This window comes from Phocoena sinus, chromosome 7 (genome assembly GCF_008692025.1).
Source record: "Phocoena sinus isolate mPhoSin1 chromosome 7, mPhoSin1.pri, whole genome shotgun sequence".
Lineage (NCBI taxonomy): Eukaryota > Metazoa > Chordata > Mammalia > Artiodactyla > Phocoenidae > Phocoena > Phocoena sinus.
Window position 1 is genome coordinate 69,237,892 of NC_045769.1, and position 7,500 is coordinate 69,245,391.

Here is a 7,500-nt window from a genome sequence, read left to right on the forward strand (position 1 = left end):
CTACCCTTAGCAGTGGTGTCAAAATAGAGAAGCAAAAACTTTGTTGTGGATTTTAAAGTCAAGTAATAGACACACGGTCCCTAGGATATTGGTTGAAACTTTGGCACTGTGATTGGGTCCAGTTTTGGACTCGGTGCTAAAGTGTGAGCTCTGTCACTTGATTTAAAGTGTTCCCTAAGGAAAAGGTAGAACACTCGGCAAAGCTGCCATGAATTTAGAGGCTGAGACATTACTCAACTCACAAGTGACTGAATCCCTCTGGCATGGGATTGCTGTTAAGATTTTCCCCTTATGTGAAGATGCCACTGTCCTCCATGTGAAGCCGCACTGCATTGTAAAATGAGGTGGCAGAATAACTGAAGGTCAGCCTCACAATGGAGAGGCCTCCATAAATATTTTCTTAGTTAGAAACTGAATCTACTGATAGCTAACCACAAACTACTGAGTGAAGCAGTACACAATTATTATAAACGTCCTCTTTTAGAGAACAAACTGATTACTATGGAAGACAAAACAGATGCATATTTCTAGATACCATTTCTATAATTATTTACTAAACATAAGATAGTCTACACTCCTGATGTTAAAGTCATTTTTCGAGCTACTTCGTTCAATCATAATTCTTTAAAGATGTGTACTTTTATTAAATGCAAAAAAAAGATGAAGAGGAAAGGTGACAAACAGGTGTTGAAATCACAAGGATGAATTCTTTCTAGGATAAAATGCTAATGTACTAACATTACCAAAGCTATAAAGTTTTAGTAGATATATGGAAATTGCATAGAACTGTTACCCTCAGGCCCTCCGAATTTTTTCAGTCAGCTTCAGATTTACACAAGGCAATTCTTCATTTTTGATAAACTTGAAAGCTCCTGTAGTAGCCGCTTAAGGTTCATTAAAATGTAATTAATTAATGATTTGCTGCTGAATAGCTGCTGACTGCGGTTTTCTTTTCACTTGTCGGACAGCATGAGTCACAGTTGCCAAGCCGACAAGGAAACTATTTGCAGACTATAGCACCTATTGATGAGTGTTTCAATCTGCAGTCATTTGCATAGGAAAAATGCTGGTAGGGGTGTAGAGTGTGTTTTCAGGGATGAATGTGAGCGACACCTAAAATTCAAAAGTGCCTCAGACTGTCAAGATAGTAATCTACTCATTACGATTGTTTTGTATTTAAATATCTTTAACTTGAAATAACAGTGATAAATTCCTGCATACAGAAAAGGCAGTTTTATTTTGATTTTTACAAAAACCTAAAAACATGTATCCAGGAATTGAAGATTTCTCTTTTTACGTGTGGAAGTATGTGTGCACATATATGCAGGTATATGTGTATGTTTTCTTTCGTTGAGTTACCTTGTTAAGGAAATCTCCATTCTTCTTATTCATTTTGAGGGACTTCAAGATTTCCTTTTCTTAAACCCCAAACTGAAGGTGAAATGACTAGTATCCTCAGTGTTTGGAATTCCTGGCCCCTCAGGCCAGGAACACAGCCTGTATATTTAACTCTAAGGAATTCACATAAAATACTGACATGTTTTTATTGTGGATATAGGGCAACTATTCCGAACATATAAAATTAACTGCTTTCAAATATTTACAAGAAAAGGAAATACGGTTTAACCTTTTCTCCATTTGTTATCTCCACTGGTGTTTTTCTTTACCAAAGTTCTATAAAATTTACTTCTTTTCAATGTTACACTTTAAAATAAAAATCAAAACCTAAACGTATTGTTTCTATAAGCAGATGCCCTGATTTCATCTCTGTCTACCACCTTTTAGAGACATGGAATCTGACAACTAGGAATTTAGTTTACATTGCATCTAAAAAGTGGTGCACAGGCACTTTGTACTTTAAATCAGAAATTGGACAAATTCTATAGTTCTTTTAAAGATACCTACAAAAGACCACAGATGTAATCTTTAGTTCTAAGAGAACTGTTTTAGATGCCAAGTGTGAAGAATTGAACCACAAAATTAGTGAGTGATGTGAGGCTGTATCAAAGGTAAGAGCACAAGGAGATCTTGATTTCAGATGATGAATACTTCTGAAATCTAGAAAGTAGCAAAGGAATAATTTGGGATTAAGTAGCATATTGACTTACAATATGCTAAACCTGCTATTCGTGTGTTTAAAAAAGGTAGTGCTGTTTTGATTTTTGCTCTCTATATTCTTACTGTCTGCTTTGCTTTGTTTAATACATGAACACAGTAAGTGCTTCCTCTGGTTACAATGACTGTTATTAGCTTCTGCGCAAAGAAAACTAAATATTCCATATCATTTGGACATATTGAAAAATGGAACATATATTAATCAAAATGCTGTTTTATCAAATACTCTCAAAAACAAGTAGCATAAAAATCTTGTAAGTTTTGTCTTACCATATTAATATGATTTTATAACACAGTTTTTAATTGATCTCTGTACCATATTATTTTCAAGTTAATGCCATCAAATTGTAATATTTGGAAATTATCCAAGAATTAAATTATCGGTTCATTCTATATTTTCGCCAACACACTTACAAGACTTTTTTTGGTCTCTTTTCATATCTACTTATTACCATTCCTGACCTCACCCACTTGCGCATAACACACTTTATGTCTCCTTTTAAACTACCAGTAGGATGCTAAAGAACTCTCTAGGAACACTACAGAATGTGGAACAAACGACTGTTTGTCAGTGACTGAAGATAGTGGAAGCTAACTACATACTCACTGTTCCAGCCCCATCTAGATACCATTAACTTACTTTTTGTCTGTCTCTTTGGCCTAGAGCAGTGGTTCTCAATCTTTAACATGCAACATAAAAATTGCCTAGAAAAGCTTGTTAAAACAAAGTTTCTTGAACCCAATGCCCAGAGATTCTGATTCAGTAGAGAAAGTAGGAGGACTCTATTTACATTTCTATCAAACTTAAAGATGGGGCCAAAAATGCTGATTTGAGGACCAATGGCCTAGGCATAGAAAAATTTTTGTCCCAATAGGTCTCCAATTCTATGGGGAATTCAAGAAAACATCTGGAGCTGAGTCATCTTGGTCCTTCTCTTGGTGAACTAAAAGTATTTAGCTACCACCTAGAAATTATAAAGAAGCAGTATTATAAACATCATTTTAATTACTTTTAAATCACTGTTAGCCCTAAACAATTACTTAAGCAGAAAGGCTTGGATTCCAATCAACTTTGGTACTGAATACTGCACAACTCAATTTGGAACAAGGATCTTTAAAAAATGTTGATGCCATAAAAATGAAAAAAAGTCACTGATGCGATAAAAAGATTATGCATACATACATAGCTTAGATCATTCTTTTTACCCTCAACCTTCCTTCAGTTTCATCCATTTTTAGTTAAAATTTGCAAGTTTAAAAAATTATGAAAAATAGCACAACTAATAAAGTACCATAATGATAATATTTACATTCCTGTTATAATACCTTATTATATCATCATATCACCCGATGTTTAGCTAAATTATTCTAATAATGCCATAAGAAAGTTTAAGACTTCATCTAAATATGAGTCATATTAAGTAACCAAATATTCACTCAGTCCTATTTAATGCATTTCATCTACACAGTTCTGTAAAAAGTAATAAAGACACATCATTAATAGGGCAGTTATCGTGAGCCTTAGGAAATCATTTCTACCAATTCTTACTAGTTAACATATTTTTACTACATACACAAAAACTCTGATGTATGTAAGTTAAATTGATTGACTTAAAATTGAGCCTGGATATAGGGAAACTGCTTTCCTCTCAATTTTTCTGTGAACCTTAAACTGCTCTAAAAAATATAGTCTTAATGTAAAAATTAAGCCTGAATTATATTAATAAACCAATACCTTACTATAATAGTTAAGTTTTAATTTTAAGTAAGTGACACTCAGGTCAATGCCCAATATAACAAAATCGTCTTTCCCACACACTGAAATTGAACGATTATCTAGCCTCTTCCCAACAGTGACATTTACATTACCACCTAGTGCTAGTTCCTTTCCTGACCAAAGTTAAACAGTTTCAATAACCTGTTCTCTACATGGTTTGTGAAGCTGGAGGATCCATATATGTACCATTATTTTTAGGAAAACACAATCTCTTTCTGATGAATAGGGTTGGATGATCAGGTAAGGGATAGAATTCACACAATTTAAGTAGGAATACTCTTAAACATATGGGATGAGTTAACTATACTGTCTAAAAATCCCAATTGACCCAATTTGTACCAATTTGAGGAGGTGGATTCATCACATACCTGCCACTTCATTTTTAAAAATTTTCTTTTACTCTTCCTGGTGTTCTTTAAGGTTTTGGATTTTAAAGAAGGTTGAAGAAGGTGGGAGAGGCAGAGAAGAGGAAGGTCAGAAAGAACAGAAATGAACTAAGTGGGCTTTATCAAGTAAATGGTGTTTTATTTTTATTTATCATAAAATTGGTCCAATATCTTTATTTCCCCTAAAACCAAACTCATAAAAATATGCTTAATATCTTCAGAATAACAATGCAAATGATACTGCTTATTGTGACAGTAAACAACACTGGGGAGGTAAAAGGGGGTAGTAGGTATAATTAAATATCCTTTTCAAATGCTTTGGTGAAGTGCAGTTGTGATGGAGAATTTTCTAAGCTATTCTCTCTAATCTACAGAATATAGAAAAGTTGTTATATGTTAGTGACAGTTAGGTTTTTGGAACAGCAAATCTAATAAACAAATGTCTTCAGTTGGAGATCCAAATTTTTAAGGTTATTATTGTTTATAGACATCTGGTCTCAGTGAATGAAAGGCTAATTATTTTTAAGATAAAAAAGTCAAATAAAAAGTAGCAAATTGGTAAAAAGAAAAATATGTAGGTAATACTATTTCCACTACAATGTCTTATAATGCTAAGATTAAAAAATTATTTAAGTCTAATGAAATGATGTCATGTTTGAAAATATGAATTATACTAAGATATATTAGTAGATATTTAGGAATCTCTCTATTATAAATTAAAAAAATAAATGTGTAATGAATTTGAGTTCACATTATTTTAAAAATGTATGACTTTCACAACTCAAAGTATTCTTACTCTTATTAAGGAAAGCTAATGAGGCAAAATCTGAGTTCTACATCATCACAGCTATGTATATAAAAAGGTGAATATACTATATCATAGTAATGAGAACAGTACTATTTTCGGATATTTACTATAGGCTTGGTACAGTACCAAGTGTTTTATCTCATATTTTTCAACAGCCCTATAAGTTTTAAATGTTCATTTTGCAGAGAAGAAAACTAAATCTTAGCAAACATAGTAGTCTATCCAAAGTGAAACAGATAGTAAATGATGGAGTGAGAATTTTAACTCAGTTCTATTGACTCAAAAGTCCGTGTTCTTCATCATTATCCTGTCTAAAGTCTCAACTGACCTTATATATATATGTCACAGTGATTGAACATAGAGATGACTGTTAGGCATTGTACAGAAATCATGATGGTGTCCTTAAAAGAATAGAGTGCCAGAAATTTTTGGACTTCATTTTTAAAAAATTTTTATTTTATAGTGGAGTAAGTCGATTAACAATGTTATGTTAGTTTCAGGTGTACAGCAAAGTGATTCAGTTATACATATACACGTACCTATTCTTTTTCAAATTCTTTTCCCATTTAGGTTATTACAGAGTATTGAGCAGAGTTCCCTGTGGTCCTTGTTGGTTATCTGTTTTGAATATAGCAGTGCGTACATGTCAATCCCAAACTCCCAGTCTATCCTTCCCCTTCACCCTTCCCCACCCCCCGTAACCATAAGTTTGTTCTCTAAGTCTGTGAGTCTGTTTCTGTTTTGTAAATAAGTTCGTTTGTATCATTTTTTTCTTAGATTCCACATATAAGTGATATCATGCGCTATTTGTCATTCTCTATCTGACTTAACTTCAATCAGTGTGATCATTTCTAGGTCCATCCATGTTGCTTGGACTTCATCATTTTTGACCTATCAGACTGATACTGTTACTCACATTTTTATAGTTGTTTGATTTAGAGATAGCAGTTTACATTTTTTGGGTATATCATGCAGGATATATCATGCAGGGTAGTGCCAACTTTACTTGCAATCATCCCCCACTATATGAGTTAGTACATTATTATTATCTCCAGTTTCTAGAAGAAAGCAAATTTGTAAAAAGAATATTATAAAGACAAATGAGCTTTTCACAACTGCTTAGAAGAAATATATTTTCAAATTTCCCCCTCATCTTCACCTATCATCATGTCCTCCTTCATTAGGAAGTATGTTAAAAGTATTCATTGCATTATGAGATACTTTATTTCTGCTTTCAAGAAATGTACCTGAGAAATGTCATCTGAAATAGAGATATTCTCCATTTTCCAACCACAAAAGCAATTCTATATTAACAGGTAAACACAGGATACTATGTTCAGAAATGTGCATCACTGCATTTGATTCTCTGATATATTCAACTATGTTGAGAGGTCACTTATTTCTGGCTATTGTCATTTTGGCAGTGGTGGGAGTTGGGGGAGCATGGTAAGCAGAGTCAAAGAATATGTGCAACTCCTCTTTTAAACGTGTATAAAAGCAACACAGGAGCGGCTGGGCCCGTGAGCCATGGCCGCTGAGCCTGCGCGTCCGGAGCCTGTGCTCCGCAACGGGAGAGGCCACAGCAGTGAGAGGCCCGCGTACCGCAAAAAAAAAAAAAAAAAAAAAAAAAAAAAAGCAACACAGTTAAAGCTCATCTCCAAAAAAGAGAAAAAGATGAAAATCAAAATGACAAATTTTGAGCCAGCTGATTTAACGAAGTGCTCAGTGATGTAAAGAATGCTGCTGGAAATAACTTCTTTCATTTCTACTCTGTGTGCTATAATCAGATATGAACGTCGTCAGCTGCACATTACCTCTGGGAAATAGTGAAGATATTTTCAAATTTTTCTACTTTTTCTAGAATTCACTTAATTTTTCCCCATCAAGTATTTTAAGTAAAAATAATAAGCAAAAAAAATACACGTTTGGAAAACAGTTCTGAAGGCAGAAAAACCCTTTCATTGACTTTTAAAATAATGCTGTACTAGATTTTAAAGTTTAAAGCAAAAGATTATACTGAAAGTCACATCAGATTGAAATGACGGTAGGTTCCTCTCTAAATTACAAGTTCATATCTAACACTAACCTTTTGTTAATCTCTATAATGTGCTGCTTTATATTACTTTGCCGTACACTGATAGTTTTTGTAAACTAAGACCTACTTCACCTACCTTTAAAGACAAATGTTTGCTTAGTGTCTACAAACGTGTGCTAACTATAGTCCCTCAGATATTCATTAGTGTTTAGAATTTGCACTTATGGAGGACAATGGCATTGTAAATGAAATTGACCAGTAGCCAAAGGGAACATATAATTGTTTGTAATTAAACAAAAGTGTTGCTGAGTTAATAAGTTCACATCTTAATATACTTTAAAGCATTGCTGTCTTTCAAAATGAAGACTTCAGTATTCTG